This window comes from Ambystoma mexicanum, chromosome 5q (assembly GCF_040938575.1).
Source record: "Ambystoma mexicanum isolate Mex_15411 chromosome 5q, UKY_AmexF1_1, whole genome shotgun sequence".
Taxonomy (NCBI): Eukaryota; Metazoa; Chordata; class Amphibia; order Caudata; family Ambystomatidae; genus Ambystoma; species Ambystoma mexicanum.
The window spans coordinates 52,592,958-52,607,681 of record NC_090933.1 but is presented as its reverse complement, the minus strand read 5'-3'; the positions used below and the strand labels follow the sequence as shown (position 1 = coordinate 52,607,681).

Sequence of the window (14,724 nt, the reverse complement as noted above, 5' to 3'; positions counted from 1 at the left end):
TCTTTCTCGTGTTGTCCTGAATGGTCTGCCTTGTGAATTCTGCCTTGGTGAGGTACTGGTTCAGGAGTACATGCATCGCCTCCTGGCGCTCCTCGGTCCGGGTGAGGCGGGTGTCGATGTTGGGAATGTGCACCATTCTGGCAAGGGGCATGGGTGGTGGGCTGCATGGGGCTGCTGGGCTGAACCTGGGTACTGGCTCATGGTGCCCATTGTCATTGTCACCGGGTCTGGTCTCCTCAATGTTGCTGGGTGCAGCTGTGACACGTCGTGTGCTACGCATGTCTGGTGTGTCTGAATCCTCAAGTTCGGGCATTCTCTGTATGGGCGATATGGGATCCCCAAGCATGCTCATTGCTGGGGAATGATGCATATCCTCAATTTCAATCGGCGGTGATGCTGCTTCCTCATCTTGTGTAGCATCACTCATGCCCTGTGTTGTGGTGCGGCGGGTCGGACACTGATTCAGGGCTGTGCTGCGGCTGCCGCCTGCCTGAAGGTGTCTTTGCATGCCTCTTGAGGCTGACAGGTGTGCGAGGGTGGCTGGGGGATGTGACGTGGAGGCCGTGGTCTTTGGTTGGCCGCCGCTGCGTGCTGGTTCCTGGCTGTGTGCTGGTTCCTGGTTGCATGCTGGTTCCTGGCTGCGTGCTGGTTTCTGGCTGCGTGCTGGTTTCTGGCTGCATGCTGGTTCCTGGCTGTGTGCTGGTACCTGGCTGTGTGCTGGTTCCTGGCTGCGTGCTGGTACCTGGCTGCATGCTGGTACCTGGCTGTGTGCTGGTTCCTGGCTGCTTGCAGACATTTTGTGGCTGTGCCGATGTACAGCGGTGGTTGCGGTAGTTGGAAGTTCTCCATCGCTGCTGGATGAGGTGCCTGTGGGCGACAATTTAGGAGTACTTCATTGTTGTGCTATGAACCATGCAACAGCCATCACACTTAGTTCAATTTACAGTGATGTGCATCCTTTGATTCATGGTGGGGGCAGTGTGTAGCAGCACACATGTGCAGGGGTGGAGCAGTGTTTATACATCATGATATGAACACGATTTGGTATGTGCATGTGGGATTGGTTGTTGTTGTGTTCGGCCATTGATGTCGTGTATATGCAACCCTGGTCTGTGCATTTGTGTAGTCTGCATGTGAGGGTGTGGGGGTATGCGTGTGTAGGTAGTCATTGGGGAGTCGTCAGCTACAGAGGGGACACTGGATGGGCACATTGGGATGTTTTCAATGGTGCATGCATTGTGGACAGGTGTTGTTGTCCCAGCGTTTGCGACAGTCCCTTATGGACCTGTGCGCGGTGCCTATCGCTGAGACCTTGTTGGCCACTTCGGTCCAGATCTCCAGCTCCTGTGTTTGGAGGATTGCAATGTATTGTGTATTTAAAGATGGCCCCCGGTGCATTTCCTGTTCCGGCGCAATGACATAGTTTCCGGTATCCGTATACCGGTGCCGGTATTTGCGGATTGGTGATACCGGTGCCGGTGGCCAGAGCATTGATGGTGCCATTTTGTGGGTTTTTGGATGCTTTAGCAGTATGCCGGCACTGCCGTTACCAGCATGCCATTTGTTATGGCAAGTCATGCTTGGAATCAGACGTTGATTCCGAACTCAAGGCATGCCGGTATCAGTAGCAACGGCATGCCAGTATTTCTGACATTTTTGCGCCAAACTCGTAATGAGGGCCAATTACTTAATTGTAACCATCTTTAAAGGCAACAACATTTAACACTCACCAATCATCATACAAGACAATGGCCTTGGAACAATAAATCCCAAGTTATATTTTTTAAATTAACAACTCTAACATTTTTTAAACTGGGGCACCATTTATGCAACTTACCATTCTGTGGTTCCTCCTTCCTAGACATAGGGGGTGATTACATATTTGCAGGTCTCGACAAAATTGCTGGTAAAATTGCTGATAATTCCGGCACCAGCAATTTTCCTGGACCAGCAAACACAAGTTTGCTGGTGGGGCACTGATTTACCTGCAGCCAGCAGCTGGAGGTTAATCAGGGCCCCACCAGCAAATAAATGCTGGAATTACTTTATTACTATTATTATTCTTATATACTTATATACTGTTGCTTTATAATTCCAGTGACTCTTTAGTATTGACATCATGAGACCACCCACCGGCCATCCTCTTGCACTCCAGCTCAAGCCCCCAACTGACACAGTCAGAACATTCACACACAAGCGCTCACCAACAATCTCCTGAGCTTTCAGTCACACCATGCACCAACATTCGATCAGCATTCATAGATGGCCTGCAGGACAGGACACTATTCATACTACATAACAGTCCTCCATTGTGATGTTGTCACTTTAAGTTAAAACCTCCCATGTCACGTGGCAAGGGACTCAGAGCAACGGGAAGGGAAGTTCCATGTTTACAGTTGTAGAATAAAGACATACTTTATTCTACTCTGGTGTCCGCCTCTTTATTCTGTGTTGCGCAGGAGAGAGAGAGGCCGTGTGGGTAACTTCTCAGGCTGGGACAGCCTGGATAGGACACCACCTGACACTCCCCCCCGCCCCCCCCATAAAAATGCTGTGAAAAAATGTTGTGAAATGTAACACCCTACATACCATACAGGGTAAAGGGCTGTTGAGAAATGTGGGGATACCGGTTTTTGCACCTGTGTGTTATGTAGTAATATTGCATACATCAACAGGTATGCTGGAACACGCAGTGTAATTGTTGATTGTATTGCCATATTTTTGCGCCGTTTTTAAGTCATGGAACCTTCGAGGGGCATCCCTGCAACCCCCTTAATTTTTTTTTATGGAGCAGGGGACACCCTCGCAACCCCTGGTCCCAATAACCCCATTAATAATATCGCCTATGGCCTTACCCCACAACCATATATATGGCAATATTATTGGTGGGGATAATGTTACCTGATACCAGTTAGAGCCTGCAGCAGAAGGTGTAAAACGCACTGCTGTCGGCTCCTGTCAACCAATAAATAATTCAACCTTAACATACCTGGGAGTGTTGACTTTATTGCACTGTGGTCTTAGTCATCGTATTATTTTTCAAGGAACCTTTTGGGACCATAAGGTTCTATGGAGACCTTGTAATGTTAGGGGCACCTGTTGCCCCAGGGATGATGTTTAGACAGAGCAAAGGCCAATTTAGCTGCTGGCAGCGCAGTTTATTTTAATAAATGAACTTTGCCTTGCCTCAGATGTCTGCCTTGCCTTCTTCATTACAGATGGGTTTAGAAGAAAGCGGTGTTAGGTATCATGCATATCTTCCTATACGTTCACAAATCGAGGTGGACCGGCACAAGTAAGGTATCTCTGCAGCCAGGCTACCCATCGCTGTCATTCGCTGCAACCATGGGTAGGGAAGTATATAGAGCCCAATGGGAGATGCGCAGGCATTTAAAGCATGAGTGTTCACTTCTCAACCACAAGTCTCCTATCCCTATCAGAGAGTGGACCTCTATTGCATCTAGTTGACCATTCCAGCCTTATTTTGCATGCCATGGAATGTCCAGGTAATTGTGGCCAGTCAACTTGGTTAGAAGGAGGTTAGCAGCTGCGAGTAAAGGCCTCCTCAATAAAACTACTCTATGAGATGGAATAACACTCCACCAGATATCTGAAGGTGACTCTCACCACTTCTTCTGTTACAATTTAGATCATCTCATGGTAGTCATTTCGATTGTACAAATTGTTGAAAAAAGGGTCACTTTTTTAACCATCTCTGTACAAAATAATTTTGAGCACAGGAGAGTGTGGAGAACATAATTCAAATAGAAGCATGTGAGAAAAATATACTGATAATAAGTTTGGTGGTACATTTGTTTCTAACTGTTTTAGTCATGAAATGACTCAAAATAGACTTTGTCATAAAACCTTCGATTCAAGTGATGCTAGAAAATGTATTTAGTCCTGTAACCACCTTGCATCTGGTTGCCATGGATGCGCATGCGGCAATTGGCATTGTGCCATTGTGCCATCACCTAGGAACCCTAGCACAGTCATAGATAAACCAGGAAATATAACTCTCGTGTGTGGCATGGCTTGTCATTTCTCAGCTTGGATTTTAGAGAGAGAGAAGCAACGTTGGTGTTAGAGCCCGACTTTATTAAGACCATCCGTTTCTCTGTCTTTTCACAGGCTGTGGAGACAAGCTACTCAGAGTCTTCATTTTATAATTTCACTGCCCCCTCACCAACTCCTGGGCAGAGAGCAGAGTAAGGAAGGAGAAGGCCTGGGATCATCAAATTGTTTTCTGAGCACACGACTTGTGCTTAATTTTATCGAGGAATTGGGGGATAAATGGTAAGTGATGCTTAAATCCAAATACTTACAATGGTTTACTTTTCATGTGATCATGTTTCAAACTCCCAGCTCACAGTTGAGGCCCAAAACAAAACTTTCCCTTTTTAATAGCATAGTAACATTTTAATAAGGTGTCCTTGACAGAATGCTTCCTTTTACCTCTCAATGGTTTTGATGATGAAGACACTGCCATGTATTCCATTCAACATTAGTTGCACTAATCACTGCCACCCTCTTGAATATCCTAGATGACACGGTAAAGTACTCATCAACAAACTGCTTTTAAAATATTCCATTTCGGTCTGTTTAAAACAGCAAATTAAAATAAATGTGTTACAATCCTCTGATTACCTTGGTTGCTGCGCTTCAGAATTTTTCAGGGGTGAACTTCCCAAAAACAGGTTCCACCGGCCCTTTCAGCTTTCATCCGAATATGCTAGAAACTTCACAGCAGTTCAAAAACCCCTCTGAATGGTGTCAAATCTCCACAAATCTCTGTGCAAACTTAAGCCTCAAGGAATGTGAGGTAGAGTAAGAGATAGATTTAGGGCGACTCGACTTCCTGTACAAAAATGGAAGTTCAAAGCACTTCCAGGTCCTAATAACAGGTCTGTATACCATGCCACTGCCACAGCTGACTTACGTTCTGCCTCATGCTAAACTCTTGAAAACAGAACTCATCTTCCACCAGCTTCCAACACTCTGCGCACCCTCCTCTCTCCTATCACTTTCCAGTCGGACCTTCTTGCTCTCTCGCCAAAGGCTGCAGCCTTGAGGCCCTCATTGATAGCGACCTCTGACTGAAACAATTCATCACTGCCACCACCTCTGCTGCTTGTATTAATCTTTTGAACGTTAACAAAATGTGCCTTCTTCTTAGTCACCACTCTTGAAAAACTGTAATCTACACTCTTGTGCTCAGCAATCCTTGGACTTATTTTCTTATCTTTCCTCCCCAAGACAAAGTAATTAGCTTGCTTTGCTACCCACACTCCACACAACCTACCCAGAGTCTCCCCCTTCTCTACCTACTAACACTATGCATGTTGGCTCTCCTTGCACCAAGGTTCCCGTTTAAAAGTCCTTTGCTGGTCCACACAACTATCAATGGCCTTGCTAAACAGTACCTGGCTGACTGAATCTCAGTCTACTTATCACCCCATTCCCTCCACTCCCCCTATGCACACAACCTCACAAATCTGACTCATCCACCCCCCTGTTCCTTCTCTCTTCCCTTCTTACTCCCTACTCGCCCTGTTGCACTGGAACCCACTGGGCATCAAAATAAAAAGCCCACCCGGATGTGCATCACTTCAAAGCCCGGCTTAAACTTCACCTACTGCAGAAAGAGGGAGCTCCCTGCATCCCTGCCCCATCCAAACCTCCAGACTCCCTCCAGTGATGCTTAATGTAATCTTATATGTCGGTACTGTACTCCTTTTTAGCTTGCAGTACTTGTCCCTCTAGAGTAATGATTTTTATGTTTTTGTTTTGTCCTTGGTCTTTCCCTGCTTTATTCACACCCTCATAAACAGACTCGCTACTTCTTGGAGACAATTTTGAGACCCAAATCCGGAGTATAGAATGAACATTGCAAACAATAATTGTCCTTTTTGGCAGTGAAAGATGTTTTATTAACTGAAAGCAAAAACACAATGTTAAAAAGAACAGAATGTGATAACACAAGTTCAATAGGGGATGGCGGCTTCCTGTGTGATGTCCTAGACATTTGTGTAGTAGGCTTAGTTATGTGTAGATGTGACTAACCCACAAGAGAACTGATGTCCCCGACTGCAGGAAACAGCAGGGCAAGGACAGGGCTTGGAGAGTGATTAGATGCATGTATGCCTTAGATGAGTTCCTATTGTGCCCTGTTCAGGAACATGCAGATGCCAGAGCGCCAATGTCTATAAAGAACCTTTTGGCTCACCTTTGGTAATTTACGTGAGTCCAAAGCTCGCATAATATGTTGAGGGATATCCCCAGGAACTGAACACAGTATCTGCAGGAAGAACTCACTCAAAATGATTTGGAACCGGTGGTGCAGGAAACAAAACACGAGGACTCATAAGATGGGGCCGAGGTGCAGATATAAACAAAAGGGGCACTTAGCAAATATAAAAGGGGGACACCAGGATTAACACAAATTCTGATGGAGTTTGCTTCTTTTTCTGAAGGAAACACCTTCCATATTTGCGGGAAGAATGGATCTGCACTTGGGAGGACCAAGCCTAGAGGCAAATGGAAGGGCCCGGATCAAAAAGCGGTGCAGACGTCACCTTATATCAGTCCCAGGAGGAGGCATCGCCTCTGACCCTCAGCTGGCGACAGGGGCAGTGACACAAGTTCAGCCACACGCTGCCTCAACATCACCACTGATCGAACAACTGCTGTGCACACAGGTAAATTCAGGATGTAATGCCGATTTTAAGGCACTTGCTCATGCACAGGTTTGACACCCAATGGCAGACTTTTCCTGGCCAAGGCACACATCGCTCTTTTAGAAGATAAAATCTAAGCTTCTCAGTTTAAAGACTGTCCCAAATGTATATTCTAAAGTTCAAATGGCAGCCACTCAAATGATTTAGTGCTTTACCCATCACATGACTCCACACAGAAACTGGTTGGGCAAGTAACCAAAGTCTCTTTTTGGAGATGGGGTTGCAAAACGATAATTACATTAATAAATTCATACAAAACCATAAACAGGAATTGTGTTAACAATAATGAAGCTGCAGTGGATTATCAACAAATTAATCGGTCCCTTTAGGATTTTGGAATTTCTAGTTACAAAATTAAACCACAAGAGGAGGCACTTGTGGTGTAGTGTTTCACCATACTGTAGAATGTGGCTTCATTACATACAAAATTGTTACACATAAGGCTGTACCACACCTTTATTATTATTACGATTATACAGCACTCTAATGGAACAAGTACAAGACAGCAACTAATACATATATGTGCATACATTCTAACGATTGACAATTCACAAATTTCAGTCTCCCAAGCCGTTAAAACCCTGGGAGTCTACCTGGACTCTAACCTATCATTGACCAGACAGGTAAATGCTATAGCGTCCGCAGCGGCCTACCACTCCAAGTCACTCAACGCAGCCAGACCCTTCCTCTCTGTACAGAACTGCCTAACCATAGCTAGAGCCATAATTGGATCCCAGCTTGATTATTGCAACGCCCTCCTGGCCGGCACCTCCGCAAAAAATATCCAGAAACTCCAGACTGTCCAAAATAATGCGCTCTGGGCTGCCATCGGCATCCCCAAAAGGGACCACATTACAGCGCCTAGGAAGCAAGCCCACTGGCCCCCCATTTAAGACAGAGTCATCTGCAAAACACTGGCACTCACACACAAGTGTATCCACAATACAGCCCCCCCTGTACCTATCACACAGAATCACCAAACCACACACAGCCAGAACCACTAGTACCCCATACACCTACCAAATCACAGCGCCCAAGATACTAAGAATTCGTGCGGGAGGCTCCAGCTTCCCTTTCATTGCTGTTACCCAATGGAATTCCCTGCCTCTCCACCGCAGAGGTATAGCATCCAACATAGCCTTCCGCAAAGCAATTAAAACTCTGCTGTTCATATGATCCAGCCTCACACCTGACCGAGGCCTCACTGTTTTCAACGCTCCGACTATAACTGTAATGGCTGTATGCAACACAATACTGTAAAGTACCTGCGCACCTTTAATTCTGCTACACTGACTGTAACCTGTAGCATGTATTCACCATGTAACTAAGTCAATCTAATGTTAAAATATGTACCTTGTAACTAAGACACTTTAACGCAACAACGCCTCGATGCCTCTCAGCTGCTTTAAAAATAAATAAATAAATGGCTAGTAAGATTATAGTAATACTGTGGTCATTTATTTAGAAACCTTTCACTTAAGTAAGTAGACTCTACCAAAAGCACAATGGTAGGAAAGCAGTGATGCCACCGACTGCACTCGATTTATAGACTATTAAGACTCAAATAGGACCAGTGGGAGATAGGTCTGGCCCGTTCATGCCTTTGAGTGGCTAATTTTACAGCAGCTAAGCCTCCGGAGCAAATGCTGTCACCTTAGAATTCCAGAGATGGTTGGGTACCCAGTGTTACCCATTGCAAACCTACATGTATTTCACATTCATACATGTAAAGCAAATCCTAATTTGTCCCAAAAGTAAGTGAAAGACTGTTTTCCAGGCATCCACAAAATTCTTTGGTAAGTATTATTGAAATGGCAATGGGAAGCCCACGTTGCGAATCCAGCGGTAGCTCTTCGAGGGGGCTCTGGGAATATAGAAGGTCTGTGCGGGAACTATATATGTCAATGGGGTGGACCTATAGCGACCGGAAGCTTCCAGTTGCTTACAAGAGAAAGACTATTTTTCACTCTCTCAACAGACATACTGGGACATACCAGGTGACACAGGCCCACTAAGTAATGCCATAGAAAATGAGGATAGAAACATATGTGTTACATTTGCTGAACTCTGCAGACACACATATTACCACACGATACAGACATTAGAAGGGGAGCCATGTGAGCCGCATTACAAAGGAGGCAACAGTAGGAGGGTCAAGGGGCAAGACAGGTTGTAAGAAAGGCAAAATTATGTGTATTCTCACTGAACAGTGACTTCGCCAAATGTAATTTCATGTGAGCACCACAAATAATAGCTTGTTTAGCAATGCCTATGACATTGATTTGGAAGATAACATAGCTGAACAGTGGCTAGTGGAGACGCCATAGCTCCAAAAAAGACTAGTCAGTTTACCAAAAAAACTCACTCAATCACTCACTCATTTACTTGCTTAAACCCCATTCTGTCCAAGAATAGAGTGATTTGAAAAAGGCAATGCATGAAAGACCAACTCACTCTAATCCTATTAAAGTTGCTGACAGATTAATTTTATTACACAAACTGCAAAAATGCACAGCTGCTTTCTGTGACACTGATCGGCATTCTCACAAGAAACCTTTTATTGGTTATTTGTAGATGTGCTCTGTTTCAATCAGTAATTCATGTGAGTTTTAAAAATGGTGCCAGGACGACAAGAGTTGGAGACAATCAGGAGGCCTAATGCACATTAATTGCTCTCCCACCAAACCCCATGCATGGATTTGGAAACCATTGAGTCTTTATGAAGAACCATTGCCTAAGCTTTTGGTTGCATGCTCTGGTTCTAGTTTCATTCATCCCCATTTTTTCGCTTAGTTTTTTGCCGAAATATCTTTACCCCAAAAAATCATCAAATGTTTTATTTTTTATGTGAGGGGTTTTCCCCCTCAATCTCCCTTCCCCTTTTATGTATCCCTATCCTCCCACCCCTGTCGCTTATATGCCCTTACCCCGTCAGATCCCTCATATTTTTCAATGAGTTTTTCTTGGCAAATATTTTTTGGTAAAAAACTCAGCGGAAAAAATAGGTGATGAATTAACGTCGTACCATCTGGTGATTCAATAGAAAATGTTAAAATATACCAACTTCATGATAAAAGTGATTCGCAAAACACAGACAAATTCCATATCCCTGACTAATTACTAACAGTGTGTTATATGGGCACCTATGTGGCACTGAGTACACCTAATTATCCATCAGCTCTTCCTAAGTGGCTGTGCCCTGGTGCCTGCCACTCAGGGATCAGGTGAATGCCATGGTAATGCTGCTGCCAACCCATACAGCTGTACATTGTATGAATAGTCAAATTCCAAGGTATTTTTCACTCATCTGCACTCCAGGTACGGTTGCAAATTAGTCTCCAGTCCTTGTTTTTGATATAAATCCTCAAGGCCTGCCAATCCTTACATAAATTACACATCACCAGGAAAGACAAGAGGTGATTGATAGTTGCTGCATCCCAATTGTCTAGACGCAGAGTACTCAGGTGGGCCATTATTTAACCACATATTACCTTCTCCAGTTGTAGTTGTGTAAAAGGCACGTGAAGCTGTGATAGTCATATTAAACACGTTGTTTTTTAAATTGTTTACAATACTGCAGCTGTGTCAAAATAAGGAATGTTCTTCCTATACAAAAGAAGATTCAGTTAGTACTGACAGTGGAGAAGCCATTGATCCGAAATCATCACATTCTTTAAAGGTATGTTGCAAATGTTTCCTTGCATGCAATGGCTAGGCCCCTTGACAGTGTTGTGCCACGTCTCCCTGTATCATGAAGAGGGAAATCAATGTTTATGAAAAGGCAATTCTTCAGTCACTTAATACACTATTAAATCTAGTAGCTTTCTCAGGGAGTCTTAGTATGAGGGATGTATGTAAAACCAACAAAGAGGACTTGCTCCCTATCACAGCAATATGTTTTCATTATAGTGGTATTGAACATATGCATGACAATTGATTAACTATATATACAGTTTAAGTGCAAGACATTATCATGTTGAAATACATTTAAAAAGATTGACACAGCTCATACATATCACCTTGCTTTACAGTGTCACATCATCTAATAACATTAAATACTATTTGGATACACATGGAAAAATTGAGAAAAATGACCTCTTCATGACCTTCAGCCTGGCTGTGGATCTCTTCAAAGCCTGGCTTAAAATTCACCTACTGGTGACAGAGGGAGCTCCCTGCATCCCTGCCCCATCCAAACCTCCAGACTCCCTCCAGTGATGCTTAATGTAATCTTACATATTTGTACAGTACTCCTTTTTAGTTTACAGTACTTGTCCCTCTAGGGTAATGCTTGTTTTGTTTTTTCCTTGGTCTTTGCCCCACTTTGTTCACACCCTCATAAACAGAATCACCACTTGAAGGAGACAATTGTGAGACCCAGATCTGGAGCATAGAATGAACATTGCAAACAATAAATGTCTTTTTTGGCAGTGAAAGATGTTTTAATAACTGAAAGCAAAATCACAATGTTTAAAAGAACAAAATGTGATAACAGAAGTGCAATAGGTGATGACGGCTTCCTGTGTGATGTGCTAGACATTTGTGTAGTAGGCTTGGTTATGTGTAGATGTGCCTAACCCACAAGAGAACTGATGTGCCTGACTGCAGGAAACAGCAGGGCAAGGACAGGGCTCGGAGAGTGGTTAGATGCATGTATGGATTAGCTGAGTTCCTATTGTGCAGGTGCCAGAGCGCCAATATCTATAAAGAACCTTTTGGCTCACCGTTGGTAACTTGTGTGAGTCCGATGCTCGCATAATATGTTGAGGGATATCCCCAGGTACTGAACACAGTATCTGGAGAGATTCCTTCCAACAGGAAGAACTCACTCAAAATGATACGGAACCGGTGGTGCAGGAAACAAAACATGAGGGCTCATAAGATGGGATAGGGGTGCAGATATAAACAGAAAGGGCACTTAGCAAAGGTACAAAGTGGGGCATTTTAGAATGTGGGACACACAAGGATTAACAAATATACTCATGGAGTTTGCTTCTTTTTCTGAAGGTACCACCTTCCATATTTGCGGGAAGAATGGATCTGCACTTGGGAGGACCAAGCCTGGAGCCACATGGAAGGGCCCGGATCATAAAGCGGGGCAGACGTCCCTTCATATTAGTCCAAGGAGGAGGCGTTGCCTCTGGCCCTCAGCTGGCAGCAGGGACAGTGACACAAGTTCAGCGCCGCTCATATCACCTTCGCCACTGATCGAACCACAGCTGTGCATACAGGTAAACTCAGGATGTAATGCAGATTTTAAGGCACTTGTTCATACACAGGTTTGGCAGCCAATAGCCAGATCTTTCCTGTCCAGTAAGGACTGCCAATCCTTACATTAATTAGCCATCACCAAGACAGACAAGAGGTGATTGATAGTTGCTGCATCCCAATTGTCTGGACGCAGAGTACTCTGGTGGGCCATTATTTAACCACATATTACCTTTTAAAGAAGTAATTGTGTGACGAAAGGTATGCGAAGCTATGAGAGCCATATTAAACATGCTTTTTAAATTGATTACACTGCTCACCTACCCCATGTCAATGGATACGCGCAGATGGATACTGTAAGCCCTTGAGTGCATCTGGCCCCTTGCTATAACCAGACTCCGCTGACAGTAAACATTGGGTGACATCTCACAGGGTGGGTGCTGCGTGGAGCCCTTGCTGGTTAATAGCGAGTCATCCTGTGGCCTGCTCTACGTGACTCAACCCTGATCCTGCTGGTAGGGCGCTGCACCACGGCCGGCCGCACCTCCAATATATTCCCTACCGTTGCCTCTTACATCAGTGAATTGCCTACACCAGCACCTGAACTATCGCACAGCCCTTCCCTGCTGAACATCACATTCCCGCTCCCCTGAACCACTGTCCCCTCGCTCCACCGAGGTCTAGGGTGGCGCTTGGTATTGTAAATATGCATTGCAATTAAGTATATAAAGTGCAAGACATCATCACATTCAAATACATGTAAACACATTGACATTGCTCATAAATATCATAGTGCTTTACGGCGCCACATCATCTAATGAAATTACATACTATTTGAATACACATGGAAAAATGATGAAAAACGACCACTCCATGAAATGCTATGAATGTCCTAATTATCTGCAAGCTAACTGGCAAGCACTGTGATGCTTCTTCATATAACGGAAGCTCAAAATGGCGGTACGTGGACCTCATCGGGTCATTACTGCTAAGCTTCATTATAATAAGCTATCCTTTGGCATCCATTTTGGTAGTACTCTACGCAGCATTTATTACTGCAACCTTTTGAAGGTGTATTACTTTGCAGTATACTAGTTTTGGCGATTAGCTGGCCTTGACATGTAGTTTCTGCCCTCGTATTCCTCAGGGAAATACATTGTGGTATAATTCTGTAAAGAAGTAAAGACAAGAGTAAGCTATCTCGGTTGTTGTCACATGCTTAGTCACATTAAATTGCCATATATTTTATTTAAAATGAAAACTAGTCGATGATTTATTACCTAATCATATTAGTCAGTGGGGAATTGGATTGAAACTCCACCACCTCCAAAAATGACCACTGGAATTAACTAAAAAAGTAACAAATTAATCGTTAATTCAATTAATGACTCTTTGGGTTAAAACTTTAAACTTGTAAATCCATAAATTCAAGGATCTGTTCTTACAAAACTCTTGACCCACCTGTGAGAAATATCAAACGGATTGATCATTGCATATTTATTTGTATAATCTTAATCTCTATTTTGATAACTCTGCATTTAAAGCTGCTGATTGATCAGCACCATTCATCTAAATGTTGTGGCAGCTCCTGACGGATGCAGGAACCAGTCCACACAGAGCCCAAACAGCAAATAGGCATCTGGAACAACTAGACCACCAAATGGATAACTCTAACTCTCAAAATCACGTGACTGGAGCAAGTACTAAAAAACTAGACGTCACCTTAAGCAAACACTTCGTCGAACTCGCTCACATTCCACATCCTTTGTATGTAAAAGGCACATCTCAGTTTTTGGGTTATGTTACACAATTCTGTGACCCCTCCAAATGTCTTCCTTTTAGGGTCCTTTTCACAATTAGACCTCTTGTGCACAGTACTACTTTCAGGAAGTGATACAATAAACCAGCTTGTCTTTAACTGATAACTAAAAATGTTTCATACCAGAACCTGGCTTGACATTTGTGATTTTTCCTCCCTAGGCAGACCAGGATACAAAGCCAATCAGACACCAATTGAGCCGCAAGGCATGGGAGAGCACCTGCTTGGAGGAGGATGTTTGCATCGTTTATATCATATATCCCCACTAGCTACAAAGCATTTAGTAATTACTAATAAAACAATAGATTTAATTGTTTATTCTATAATAAATGTAAATAGTTCCAACACATCTCCAGTGTTGTGCTTTTTTAAAATGTATCTATGGTTGTGCATTGCAAAAACAACTATTTAAGAGTGATGCGTTTTAAGCTTTTCTTGTGTCATCTTAAGGTTAAAAATCAAGACAGGATAAACTCCTGTCAAGGCAAAAGAAAGCAGTGGCTGCTGGTGAATGTTTTAACGGGAGGGGTGTAAATATGTCCCTGTAATGAGCAAGCTGTTGAGTGCAGTGAGGGCCTGAAGTAAGAAACAAAGGGCAGTTCAGGATTGTTTTCTGCCATGAATTCTTTTTAAATAATGGGTTAACATTATGCATTTTACAGCACCTATATTGTTCCACAGAATAACACGAGAACAAATGCAATAGAGGCCAATTCTCCAGCAGTACACGGGAGCATTATCCAACAATTTTCAATGCCAGACCATTTCAATTCTGCCACATTAAGAGCACATTGTAAGGCTGAGCAAAAACATGCCAGTACTGATCCTTTAAGACAAAGCACATGTTGTTTTCAATAATGCCATGTTGCTTCTGTAAGACGACATTGTTAGGCACTGCTGGTTGCCCCCTCTACTTTCCACCTTGCACTGCAAACTCCAGATCCAGATGGAGAACATTCA

At 43.7% G+C, this 14,724-nt stretch overlaps 1 long non-coding RNA gene across 4 annotated transcripts in view; it reads left to right on the top strand.

Moving 5' to 3' along the window:
* LOC138497198 (uncharacterized) overlaps positions 1-14,113 on the top strand; it is a 146,677-nt gene extending 132,564 nt beyond the window's left edge. For 3 of the 4 annotated variants that reach the window (XR_011278537.1, XR_011278536.1, XR_011278535.1), the window contains 5 exons: positions 4,132-4,296; positions 6,474-6,698; positions 10,318-10,416; positions 11,745-11,968; positions 13,926-14,096. This is a non-coding gene — a long non-coding RNA (uncharacterized lncRNA). Of the gene's footprint in view, positions 1-3,803; positions 4,297-6,473; positions 6,699-10,317; positions 10,417-11,744; positions 11,969-13,925 lie in introns of those variants that run through there. The other variant, XR_011278534.1, reaches the window with a different exon arrangement.
* The last annotated feature ends 611 nt before the right edge of the window (positions 14,114-14,724 follow it).